The sequence below is a fragment of the Dendrobium catenatum genome, unplaced genomic scaffold (assembly GCF_001605985.2).
Source record: "Dendrobium catenatum unplaced genomic scaffold, ASM160598v2 fragScaff_scaffold_756, whole genome shotgun sequence".
Classification (NCBI taxonomy): Eukaryota; Viridiplantae; Streptophyta; class Magnoliopsida; order Asparagales; family Orchidaceae; genus Dendrobium; species Dendrobium catenatum.
Window position 1 is genome coordinate 500280 of NW_021319218.1, and position 14075 is coordinate 514354.

General features: G+C 39.5%; 1 protein-coding gene and 1 long non-coding RNA gene across 7 annotated transcripts in view; one reads left to right on the top strand and one right to left on the bottom strand.

The window, feature by feature from the left end:
• The window catches only part of LOC110103930, a 135529-nt gene that overhangs the window by 47736 nt on the left and 73718 nt on the right, over positions 1-14075 (bottom strand). The gene's annotated exons all lie outside the window — the stretch shown is intronic.
• Positions 87-8789, top strand: LOC114580103. Its single transcript, XR_003701373.1, has 2 exons — positions 87-544; positions 8563-8789. It is a non-coding gene; the product is annotated as an uncharacterized LOC114580103 (long non-coding RNA).

Genomic DNA, 14075 nt, shown 5'->3' on the forward strand with positions numbered 1-14075 from the left:
TAAATCTAATAAAGGAAGATCGTTTTTAATATTTTCTAACCAAGTCTTTTTAGGTCTAGCTCTACCTTTCTTAAAATAAGTCAAATCTAATACATCTACTTTCCTAACCTGGTCATAAAAAGGCCGCCGTTTTATAGAACCAAACCAACTAAGGCGACTCTCTCTAATCTTGTTGGATATGCATTAAAAAAACCATTTAAATGTCTTACTTAAAGCTTGGTGAATATTGGGGAGTAAAAATAATTCTTAAGCAAATAAGATTTAAAACCTCATATTGACCAGAGCATGTCAACAATCTAAACATAAATGAATCATATGGACTCTTGTGAAATGTGATCATTAACATCTTTAATAATTAGAGGGAGACTAATATAGTGGAGGATGATGATCAATTGTTGTATTTGCAAGTGATATGGTGACCATATTCATGTGGCTTGCAAACACAGGCACATCAAGCTCTAGTTCCATAAGAAGTCTAAAATTGGTCCCAAATTCAGAGTACAAACCAGATTTGATGGAGAAGCAACAACCATGGTGGTGAAAGGTAGGATGTTGTCATTTTTATATGACCCTTAATCTTGTAAGTTTAATTTCCTTAATTCTAGATGAGCCTTGAAGCATTTGGAATAATTGTGTCCAAGATTTTCCAGGAGGAACATAAGAAGAGATGCCTATAAATTATTCATTTTGCCAATATACACAATATGAGGATCCGATCCACACCTCGTTTTCAAGTTTGATTTCCCCAATTCAACAGAAGCTCTGGCCACATATGTTGTAAATAAACGATCCATAACAGCACACTTGTAAATGTTTTTAAAAAATAGACAACAACAACAACATCAAGCATTTATTACACTATGTGATGTTGGCTACATAAATTCTTTTTCTCTGTTATCTTGTTAAGAGTCAAATTCTCATATAAAAAAACAGAACTAAAAAATATAAAGAAGATTGGTTGACATAATGAAAATAAAAACGACAATTATAACCCAAATATGAGTGATAGATAGCTCCTTACAAGACTCAAAATAGGGAGACCATTTAAGCATTCACATCACATGTCACAAATAAAATATGATCATAGAGAGAAGGTTTTAGTGCAATATGCTTCTAAAGAAGCCTTATAATGAACCATGAGCCCAATGGAGAAATCACCAAGTAAATATATTTCATGAATTTGCAAATAATCTCCAAATTGGTGTAGCCCAATGAGAATGTGCACAATAGAAAAAGAGAGTGGGCTAGCAAGCTCAAAATACCATCATCAATGAAAATGAGAGCAACTTTTCCATGACATGTAGATGTTTGCTTATGTTTAGATGGAACTAAATCTTGTTGAAAAAATAAGGAGAATTATTGGATGAAGAATGTTGAACGCCTAAAGTCCTTAAACACAACAACTTTATCAAGAATCTAAGAGTGAGAGCAACATAAGAAGCAGTACTAGCTGCTATCTAATCAAGAGATGTCTCAAGCAAAAAAAGATCGGAAATAGAGTTGAGCTAAAATCAAAGGAGAGTGGAGAGAGAATGCAAGCAATAGAACAAGTTGCCCAATAGAATCACTGAAAGCAAAGACACTAGCAACATCAATTCTATGCAAGGAAAATCTTGTGATGCCCAAAAAGGTGTGAAATGATCAACGAGAAATGATTAACAAGCAAAATTGTTAGGTACTCCATCTTATGATAATAATGACGAACGAAAAAATAAGGCTAGGTCTACAAAGTTGATGCACTAAGGCGTAGGTGACCAAAACAACCAAGATGGCCTGACACAACCATTCTTGGGAGAGGTGAGAAGCTGCGCTAAGAAGAAGCTCACCTATAAGAGATGCGACAAAGGAGGCACACTATGGAGAGAATAGTGAGGCAATAACATATTATTAGAATGCACATAGAGCATTGTGATCGTGTGTATTTGATTGTATTATGATCACTTACTTTAAGGTGCACATAGGTCCATTTTTTTGGTCATTTGAAATATTTCTTATAAGTACTTTGTTACAACTTAAAATTTTGGAGAATATTTGAAATGATGTCATTTAATTCATATTTTGTTTATGTGGGTGCCAAGGCAAATCCCTCAAAGGGAAGAATCTATGCCTATAAATTGGGGTGCCTTGCATGTCATTTTCATATCTCATTTTAATTCATAATTTTCTGAGAGTTAGTGAGTAGTTTTTCTTGGGAGATATTTTCGCTTATGTAATTCCATTTAGTCCTTTTTTTCATTTTTTAAAGCACAATAAAATTACAAGATAATGATGATTATGGCAAGGGAAATAATCAAGAATTGCTATATTACAAAGAAAAATACAAAAAAAAATCAAATACAGTGATAGAGGAGTGACAACTATTGCGAAAGTTGGAAGGATTGAATATTTGAATACCCTCTTGTTCCTTCATGTCGAAGGATACAATTAAAACTAATGAAAAGCTAACAAAACAGGTTTTGTATGAGTTCCACGAATGCATCAAAATGGAAAGACAATTTAAGCGCTTGCATCAAAAAGCAATAGACATAATAGGTACATCTAAAGTAAAATTTGATATAAATTGCATTAGAGGATAATCTAACAATGATGTGATGAGGATCAATAATCTCAACTATGTACTCAAGAGTATGATAGGAAGTACTTGAGTTCGCAAGTAATCCTATCAGATCTACTTGAGTTCACAAGCAACCCTAATGCGAAATTAGTAAAAACAGTAAAAATACTCAAGATCGGAGATGAAACAACAAAAAAAATAATATAACTTGATTAAATACTCAAAGCAAAATAAGCTAGAAGAAAATATACAATTGATCCTCTATTCGAGAGGAGGATCGTCTCTCCCAAATCTCTAGACAAGAGTCTAGAGCCCAAAAACACCAACGAGACTACAAGAAGACAATAACCAAAGCATGCCTAGCCCTAACCCCTTCATACCCTTTAAATAACCCTCTCCACCTCCTTAAAAACTTCCTAATATAAGATAGTATTTAATTAATTCAAAAGATATCAAATCTTTTTAACTAATTAAATCCATTTTCCTAATATAAGATAGTATTTAATTAATTCAAAAGATATCAAATCTTTTTAATTAATTAAATCCAAACAAATTGAGCGTGGGCCCCTCCCTTAGGCGGTGTAGGAAGGAGGCGGTTTGACCTGCCTCTTGTATACAAGTGTCGGCCTCACCTGGGCCGGCTGAGGTTGAGTCAATTCCTGGGGAGCCGACATATCAATACCGCCCTCCCAAAGAATCACCTTGTCCACAAGGTGAAAACAAGGGAATTGTTATTTTATCCTCTCATATGGCTCCCACGTGGCCTCGTAATCCGGAAGGTTCTTCCATTTGATCAACACCTCCTTAGTTCCATCTTTGTTTTGGTGAACCCCTTCCTGCTCTAAGGGTTCCAGAATCACCTCTAAATCCTCAGTAAGTGTTGCTGGTATCTCGGGACTGGTTGTGTAGTCACCAATGGCCTTCCTCAACTGCAAGACATGAAAAACCGGATGTATAGTTGATGCTGGTGGTAATTTCAATCGATGCACTACTGACCCAATCTTCTCCAACACTTCATAAGGCCCAAAATACCTTGGAGCCAGCTTTTCGTTCCTCCTGTTGGAGACTGTTCTTCTGTCTATATGGTCGGAGCTTCAAGAACACCCTCTCCCCTACTTCAAATTGGATGTCCTTCCTATGCCCATCTACTTGTTTCTTCATAATTTGTTAAGCTCTCAGTAAATGCCTCTTCAACTCCTCTAGTACTCGGTCCCTTTCCTCTAAGTACTCCTCTACTGACGACACTAGGATACTGCTACTCCCAAAGTGTACCAAGTGTTGGGGATCCTATTCATACAACACCTTGAATGGGGTCATATGTGAAGCATAATGAAAAGACGTGTTGTACCAGTACTCTACCCAAGATAGCCACTTGGCCCATATCTTGGGTGTCTCTAACACAAAGCATCTCAGGTATGTCTCCAGGCTCCTATTGACCACCTCCATTTGGCCATCTTTCTGTGGGTGGTAAGCAGTGCTTCTCTTCAGAACTGTCCCCTGTAACCTGAACAACTCTCTTCAAAAATGACTGAGGAACACCTTATCTCTATCTGACCACTTCTCTAATGAATGTTGAAGCCACTGTCACCGCGGTGTAAGGATGTCGGAGGGGGATGAAATGAGCAAACTTGCTCAATCTATCCACCATCACAAAGATCACTGTAAAGCCTTCTGAATGGGGCAGTTCATCTATGAAATCCATGGATATCTCCTCTCATACTCGTCCTGGTAACGCCAACGGCTGTAGTAGTCCCCCTAGTGACATAGCCAAATATTTGTTTCTCTGACAGATCTCACACCTTGCCACCATCTCCTCTACATCTCTATGTATTCCCTTCCAGTAAAGCTCGGCCGCTAGTCTCTTGTAGGTCTTCTGCACTCCTGAATGGCCCCTAACTGTGCTTCCATGAAATTCTTGGAGTAAATTTGGGATGTGAATCGAGGTACGGGGCATCACAAATCTTCCCTGGTACAGCAGTCTGTCGCCCTCTAATGAGTACCCTGGATGGCTACCCTCCTCTTTCAGCAATTTTGACCTGATCTTTCTCAATTCTTCATTTCTAACACTTTCTTCCCTGATGGCCTCCTAGTCAAACATCAAAGGAACGGATAGTGCCACCGTCTGCAGCTCCCCCATACATCTGGACAAAGCAACTGCCGCCTTGTTCTCCACCCCTGGTCTATACTGAATCTCAAAATCGTATCCTAGCAACTTGGACAACCACCTTTGATGCTCTTCCGTCACCATCCGCTGTTCCAGCAAGTATTTCAAGCTTCGCTGATCAGTCTTGACAATGAAATGACTCTCAAGTAAGTAGGGTCGCCACTTCTGGATGGCCAAAATGATGGCCATTAATTCTCTCTCGTAAACTGATTTCAGTTGAGCTCTAGCAGTTAATACTTAGCTGAAATAGGCAATGGGTCTACGACTCTGCATTAGTACTGCACCCAGCCCATACCCGGAAGCATCTTTCTCCACAATGAAGGTCTGAGTGAAATCTGGCGAGGCTAGGACCGGCACTGTAGTCATCGCCTTCTTTAAGCTCTCAAATGCTGATGTGACTGCTTCCCCTCATAGGAATCCATCCTTCTTCAAATGTTCAGTGAGTGACCATGCTATGGAGCTGTACCCCTTAACGAACCTTATGTAGTAACCCATCAGTCCTAGGAATCATCTCAACTCCTTCAGATTTTTCAGCACTGGCCACTTTAGCATTGCTTCAATTTTGGATTGATCTTCTTTCACTCCTTTTGATACCACATGGCCCAAGTACTCTACACTAGCTTGTGTAAATCAGCATTTCTTCAAATTAGCTCTCAGCTAGTGCTCCTGCAGTACTTCTAACACCCTCTTTAAATGCTCCCAATGCTCCTCTTTTGTCCTGCTGTAGACTAGGATGTCGTCAAAGAATACCAGTACAAATCGTCTGAGATAAGGTTTGAAAATCTTATTCATAAGGGCCTGGAAAGTAGCGGGAGCATTGGTGAGGCCAAAAGGCATCACCAGGAACTCATAATGTCCTTCATGAGTTCTAAAGGCCGTCTTGGGTACATTCTACTTCTTCATTTGGATCTGATCGTAACCCGATTTCAAGTCTATCTTACAGAAGATCACGGTCCCACTCAATTCATCTAGCAACTCATCAATGCCTGGTATAGAAAACTTGTCAAGTACAGTTTCCTTGTTAAGTGCTCTGTAGTCCACACAAAAATGCCAACTGTCATCCTTCTTTTTTACCAATAAAACGGGGCTAGAAAAAGGACTGATGTTGGGTCTGATGATCTCTGCCTCCAGCATCTCTCTAATCAACCTTTCTATTTCATCCTACTGGAACTGAGGGTAACGATAAGGCCGGACACTAATGGGTGACACTCTCTCCTTCAACATTATGGCATGCTCCTGCTCCCTCTACGGTGGCAATCCTTGAGGTGGCTAAAACACCTCTTAGAACTATTGAATCAATGGCTAAATGGATAGAGGTATGTCTCCTCCCTCCTCCAATCTCACTCCCTCCAAACTATGCAACTCCACCAAATACCCTCCGTCTATCAACAGGATGTCCCTCATCATCGTTTTAAGAGAAACCAGGGATTTGGAAAGCCCCTGGAGAGGCCCCACATCTCCCTTAATCACTACCTTCCTTCCATCAACCGTCAACTCCATCGTGAGCGCTCCCCAATTCACTTTGGTGTCTCCCAAAGTTTGCACCCATTTCATCCTCAAGTTGACGTCTGTGCTCCCAAGATCTAGTGGAAGAAAGTCTTCCCTCACCTGTATCCCCTAGATCGTCAGTCACACTTCTCTGTAAATCCCCTGGCCTTTCTCCATCTTCCCTGTACCCATCATTACTCCGTAACAGTCAGTGTCTACCAATCTCACTCCCAATTGGTCGACGATCTGGGTGAAAATGAAATTGTGAGTAGCCCCACTATTAATCAGCACCACAACCTTCCTGCCCTCTATCTCTCCCTTTACCTTCATGGTGTCATTCGTAATGAATCCTAACACTGAGTTCAGGGAAACCTCAACCATATCCAAGTGTAGATTCTCCTCCATTTCCTCCTCTGTCTCCTCACCTCCCTCAGTTTTCTCGTCATCACAGACGGTGAGAACCTGAAGAGTTTGGTCCTTGCACCGATGCCCTGACATGTAATTTTCATCGCACCTGAAGAACAACCCCTTAGTCCTCTTCTCTTGCATCTCTTTCTCCATCAACCGCTTGAAATTTCCCCCGCTTCCTCCTGTCTTCTCCTTGGCGGCCTCTCGACTCCCTCCTGTTACAGGACCTTTAGGTGCTAGTAAGTGCCCACAGTGTTGCTACTCTTGGTTCTCCTCTTCAAATTCCTCTGATTTTCCACCAGTGGGGCCAACTTCATGGCCTCCCCCAAGTCACGGGGCATCAAAACCTTCACTGCTGCTCAAATATCCGCCTTCAATCATTTCATGAAATTTTCCTCCAATATTGTATATGAGAGTCGCTCCACCCTGCTAGCTAGGTGCTCAAACTACTCCCTGTAGTCTGCTACCGATCCCTCCTGCGTCAGAGCAAAGAACTGCTCATAGAAATCTCCTCCCCAGTCGGTTCTATTATGCAATCTTTGAATTCCCTCCAGTTCCTGATAGGCTGTTGACCTTTCTCTGTAGAAAACGAAACAAAAAATAAGAAAAAAAAATCATCATACCTGTCCGACCACGTCGCTCGAGCCCAACGCCCACGGCCTACGCACGATACAGCACCGCTCTTTGCATGACGACGTCGCATCTCGCCATACCTTTGTACGTCGCTACTCATCGTTAAATGACGAGGAAACGAAGCATTCGGGACGTCTTGCTCTCATTCTCTCTCGCTCCCGCTCTCATTTCCTCCCCGGCTCCCACCTGCAACTTGGCTACGCTCGACGACTCGCCCTTCCTGTTGGACTTCCATTCCAACGTTTGATCGGAGACAAGAACGGAGCTTGCTCGCTGTGAAGCTTCGGCTCCTTCGTGGTTGAACGACTTCACTCCTTCGGCGACGGTTCCTGAAAGATCGGATGTTACGCATTTTGATCGGAAGCAAGAAGCCGAGCTCGCTTCTCCTGCTCCATTCGTGGCTGGTCGACTTGGTTCCTTCTCCTACTTTCCCTTTCTATCGGAAGGAAAGTTACGACATTTTGATCGGGACGAGAACTGGAGCACGCCCTCCGTGAAGATTACTTTCTTCCCCCCGTACGTTACTTCGGCCAAATCCCGCGAATTTGCCGGCTGCTTCGGCCTCGCCGTTGCTGGTCGACCTCGCCTCTTCCACGGCTTTCCCTTCCCGTCGAATCGGAAGGAACGACAGTTTGATCGGAAGCAACCACGGGAGCTCACAAGTAGTGAAGGTAACTTTCTCCCTTTCACGATTCTCGGCCAAATCCCATAAAAGCCATCGAACTGAGGGATTCAGTAAATACGAGATTTAAGCCATAAGTCCTTAAATCCGGGATTTACCCATCGCCGGGATTTAACGCGCACACAAAAAAATCGTTTGGCTGGATTTAACGTAGATCCGACTTAATCCCCGCTGTAAATTCGATACTCGCCGCACTCGTCTCCGGCCAAATCCCGTGGATCTGTCAAAACCAGAGAGGTAAAGGGAGAGAGTGATTAGTTTATTTTAATTAAAATTGATTTTAATTAATTTTAACTTTAATTATTTTAATTAATTATAGTTAGTATAATTAATTAAAATTATTTTTTATTAAATATTATAATTAATGTTAATTAATTATAATAATTTAATTAAAATTAACTTTAATTAATTATATACTTTTTTAAATTAATCATAATTAATTTTTATTAATTAATTAAATTTAATTAATATTAATTAATTATAGTTAATTAAAGATAAATATGATTAATTATTTTAATTAATTATAATAATTAATTATCATTAATTATAATTTATTAATCATAATTTATTAAAATTAAAGCCGCGCTAGACGGTAGATAGTAGTCCAGAACTTTCTTCTGGCTGTCTTTACAGGTAAAGGAAAAGATAAAGTTGTTGCTGATTAGATTTCAAGTACCTCAATATTATGTGTTATTTCTATATTTGTTAGTAAGGATTATCTAAGGGTATGTAAACACTCATTTGAAGTATTTTGTTTGGATGTTCCTTAGTGGCTCTGTAACTATGTTGTGGAAGTTTAAAAAAGTGAAGTACTTCAGTTAATGTATCAATGAAGGTTTATGAGATATGTCGTATAGTTATGCAAGGGGTTAACTATTTTCAAAAACTTTATGGAAGGAAAAATAATATGTTTTAGTTGTTATACTAGTCAAGGGTAATGTGGGGTGTTACATGATATCACGACAGGGCTTTTCCTTCCAAGCATAATCCGGCTACGGTCAGCTTCTCCTCCTCCGTTAGCCCACTGACGGCGAAGTATCGCTCCACCTTGTAAATCCACCCAAACGCATCTTCTCCTTCGAATATGGGCATCTTCAACTTCCTCACCTTCTAGTCGCCCCCATTGCCCGGAATCTTCTATAGTTTTCTCTCTCCCAAGTGCTAGGTGTACCCCATGTTTTTCGGTCTTCTCTTGCTCTGTCATAGCCCAAGCCCCCTTCAAAATCCCTCATTGTGATCAAAATCAGCACCTCGACAACCATAGTATTCCTCCTGGCGTTCCCCATGTCCACCCCCTCTTTCATACCTTTGGACAGGCTCCAGATGGGGTCTTTTTCTTTCTCCTTCCATGATTTCCACCTCATCTTCCTCCCTATGAATTTCCGAATTTGTACTTTTTCCTTCTCCGTTTTCCACGCACGTCGTCGTTTGGTTTTGAATTTCTAACATCTTATTCATCATGTCTCGGTGATCGGCGACTTATCCTTCCATGGAGGAAATCCTTTCCTCCACCATCTTTTGATTTGATTCATATCCCCTTCAAGCCTTTCTTCCAGAGTAACCACCTTTTTGCCCGCCATCGTAATCCGGAGTTTGTAAAATCACAAATTCTGGATTTGAAACTCCAAAAACAGCAATCCCTCTTTCTTCCAGGCAAATATTCACCGCTGAAATTTGTCGAAATCAGCCCTCCACCGATCCCACAACTTGCTCTGATACCAATTTGATAAGAAGTACTTGAGTTCGCAAGTAATCCTATCGGATTTACTTGAGTTCTGATGCATTCAATATTTTTAGTTATTTTTTTTATTGTATTTGGAACAATATTAGTTGTGTTTTATATTTTTTTAAGCTATCCTAAGATGGTTGGGCTTCCAATGATCATGGTAGGAAAGTGCTAGGCATGGAAAGCCTTGGATTTGCTTGCTTTTGAGTCCATTTCGTCCTTGGGCTGCTTGCTGATTTTGGTTTGGTGTGGTGGCTGCTCTCGGGTGGGCTTTGGTTGCTTGGTGTTGAGCTCAAAATGCTGGAATTCTACTTGGTGTTAGCTCATAAATGTTTGAGCTTAAGTTTAGCTCAATGATTGGAGATTTAATGCACTCCCTAGCTCATAAATTCATAAAGGTATGCAATTATTCAAGCTCAGTGTTGTGGAGTGGACTTGTGCCTCTTCTTCTTCCCCTTGTCTTCTCGGTTTCTGCTGGCTATTGCTGTTCTCGTGGCCCTCCTCGTTTTCCCTCCACATGGCTATTTCCCGTGAATTACCTACCTGTTTTCTGTGCTGGCTCTTCGGATCCCTTGTTGGTTGGGTTTACAGTGGCTGCTGGGTGGGGCTTTTCGTGGCTTGGCTCCCTGTTTTCTGTGCAGTTTTGCTGTCTTTTGGCTTTCTATTTGGTGTCTTTTGGCCTTTTATTCCCCAAACCTGATTGGTTTTGGTTGGAGGTGGAATGGCTGTTTGACTACCTTCTTTTGCCTATAAAATGGAGATGTTTTGGCATGAAAAAGGTTTTTGAAAATCTGAAAAAAAAAATCTCTACAAAAACCTGAGGGTTTCTTCTTGGAAAAGCTTGAGAGCTTGTTCCATCCCCCCTTTCCTCCTCTCTATTTCGTCTTGGCTTCTAACCCCTTCTTCTCAACGCAAGTTCCACTCCACTTGTATCCTTCTTCTTGAGCTTTGGAAGTGTATGCTGGCTGAAATTTGGAGACATTTGTCGGAGGAGTTTGGAAAGGACGTTGGACTCTTTTGCAATGGAGGACCCTTGGTTTGCAAGCCTAAGCACATTTTTCTTAAATTTCCTACTTTCGTTGCATATGAGGAGACCGCTAGACGGTTTTACTAAGGATAGCATTTTTATGTTTTTATTTTGTTTTGGTTCGATTTGGCTTTTGTTTATCCTAAGTTTGTTTGGATGTTTGCAAGCTTCATATGAATCGAGTTTGGTTTAAGTCTTGTCCTGGTGTTCTCCAATTTGTCTCTTTACTCTCATTTTGCTTGCATCAAGTTCGCAAGCAACCCTAACGCGAAATTAGTAAAAATAGCGAGAATACCCAAGATCAGAGATGAAACAACTAAGAAAATAATAGAACTTGATTAAATACTCAAAGAAAAATAAGCTAGAAGAAAAGATACAATTGATCCTCTATTCGAGAGGAGGATCATCTCTCTCAAATCTCTAGACAAGAGTCTAGAGCCCAAAAACGCCAACGAGACTACAAGAAAATAATAACCAAAGCATGCCTAGCCTTAACCCCTTCATGCCCTTTAAATAGCCCTCTCCGCCTCCTAAAAAATTCCTAATATAAGATAGTATTTAATTAATTCCAAAAAATATCAAATTTTTTTAATTAATTAAATACACTTTCCTAATATAAGATAATATCTAATTAATTCAAAAGATATCAAATCTTTTTAATTAATTAATAACACTTTCCTAATATAAGATAGTATTTATTTAATTCAAAAGATATCAAAACTTTTTAATTAATTAAATCCAAACAAATTGGGCGTGGGCCCCTCCCTTAGGCAGTGTAGGAAGGAGGCGGTTTGACCCGCCTCCTGTATACAAGTGCCGGCCCCATCTGGGCCGGCAAACCGACATATCAGAGTAATATAATTCTCATACAAAATTACAAATGAGATCCACGTTTGGATGATCCAACAAGAATTTGCCTGCAATAAACAAAGAAAGAGCAACCTAACTAGCTCAAAAATATCATCCTCAAAGAAAATGAGTGCAGACTTGCGTTGATATGGTGATGTTTGAGTATGTTTTGTGGAATTGAGCCGTTATAAAAATGAAAAGGAAAATGAATAGACTGAGTCAAAAAATCCATCCATAGCTTCTGCAAAAGAATGAAAATTATGAGTAAAAATAGGCATAATATTTGATAAAATATAAGTAGAAGAAAAATCCTACAAGACAATAGGATCCATCGGCATAGGAGGTGGATAAAGTGGCTGAATTTGAGGAACCACCATGAACATAGGATCATACAAAGAAGGAAACAACTGAGAAGGAATTGAGTTGCTGAAAGAGATAGACAATGAGTGGTGCAAGATAGCGAGGAGGATCTAAAGCCAGAAAGAAAAGAAACTATCCATGAGGGAGAAAGCCGGAAAGAAAAGAAACTATCCATGAGGGAGAAGAGCATGGTAGCTACCCGCCAAGAGCTATCAGATGATATAGCATGCACAAGCGCCCTTACTAGCACAATGAATTGCATGTTGCGCACAAAAAGAGCTTGGTAGAGCAAGAATGAAAAAAGCTCAACAAGGACAATAAGGAGCAACAAGGGAAGTGCATGAGCATGACAAGCAATCTAAGCACAGTGATTGGTAGCTAGGACACATAGCAAGCAGGAGCTTGTTCATATCCTCACGAAGAGAGACATTTTAAGTGATATGTAGTGAGATAATAGGTGTAAAAATTACTTTGTGTAACTTCTGGAGCAAGTCATTTTTTTCTTTATTTTATAGATAATATTATAATCAGAAAATGATAGGTATACAATAAGGGAACTTAGGAAGAATTGCTAGAGAAAAATAAGAATTACAAAAAATCGGAAAAAGGATAACATGATGAACAATGATGCAACACCAATGAATCATAGAAACTACAAAAGAAAAACTCATTTGGATAGACTGCTTGAAGCCTTGTAAATTAAAGAGAACAACAACAACAACAACAACAACATCAAGCCTTTATCCCACTACGTGGGGTCGGCTACATGAATCCTTTTTCTCCATTGTGTCCTATTAAAAGTCAAATTCTCGTTTAAATCTAATAAAGAAAGGTCATTCCTAATATTTTCTAACCAAGTCTTTTTAGGTCTACCCCTACCTTTCTTAACATAAGTCAAATCTAAAACCTCTACTCTCCTAACCGGGTCATCGCAAGGCCGCCGTTTTATGTGACCAAAACCATCTAAGGCGACTTTCTCTAATCCTATCTTCTACTGGAGCTACTCCAACTCGTACAATCTTCTCGGGTTCCAAGTCAAGTAAAAATAATTTTTTTAATTATGGATCATACTGTATGAACCCAGTTCATATATGCTTTCATGAGTACAATCTTCTCGGGTTCCAGGTCGCATAAAAATAATTTTTCTATGTATGGATCATACTGTACGAACCCAGTTCGTACATGCCTTACAGTGTATGAAAATGCGAGGTCCCATTTCATCTCGATGTTTCATATAAACGAATTTTGAAAATTTCTAACTATTCATCCTGGATGAACTTAGTTCGTACCGGATGATGAGCAGGTATTAAATGATTTCATAATGAATCATAATAGGTTCATATGTAATAGTATTTGAACTATTTATACATATGAAACCTGATCGTACTGTATGATCATGTACACTCAAAATTAAAAAATTTAGTTTTCTGGATGGTTTTTTGTGTCTTTTATATAAAAGGTCAGTTATAAACTGACGTAAAAATCTTTACTTGATGATTTTTCAGGAGCAATTAAAGGAGAGAGTGTGAGAGAGTGTTTGAGAGAGATTTCTTGCTAGTGGAGTGTGAAGGGTTCACAAAGTTACTCAAATATAAGGATCTCTATGTAATTTATATTTTTCACTCTTCCTCTTATCTTTCTAGATTACTCATGAGGAGATCTTTGAAGAAGATTCGGTTCTCTACCAACACTTGGAGAGTGTGAATAGTCCATGGTTCTTTAACAACACTTGGAGGGTGTGAAAGGATGACGGTTCTCTATGGACACTTGGAGAGTGTGAATAGTCAAAGGTATTTTGCCTATAGTTGGAGGGTGTAAAGGGATGAATGTTCTCTGCCTACACTTGGAGGGTGTGAAAGGACAATGGTTCTTTACCGCACTGGGGACAGATGGAAGAGAGTTTTGTAAAGGCTTCTCTGCCATACTGTGGGGGCAAAAGGAGAATCATTTTATTAATAGTGTAATACCTAAAGAGTGAGTCTTCAGGGAGTGGATGTAGGTTGTGTTTGACCGAACCACTATAAATCTTTATATCATTTTAATTTCCACTACTTACTTACTACAAGTTTTTAATTCTGTGGTTGAAAAGTTTTATTTATGAAACTTTAATTAACTTTCTTTTTGAATCAATCGATTTCAAATTTTAAAATCTAAGAGTAATTTTAAAATTACCAATTCACCCCC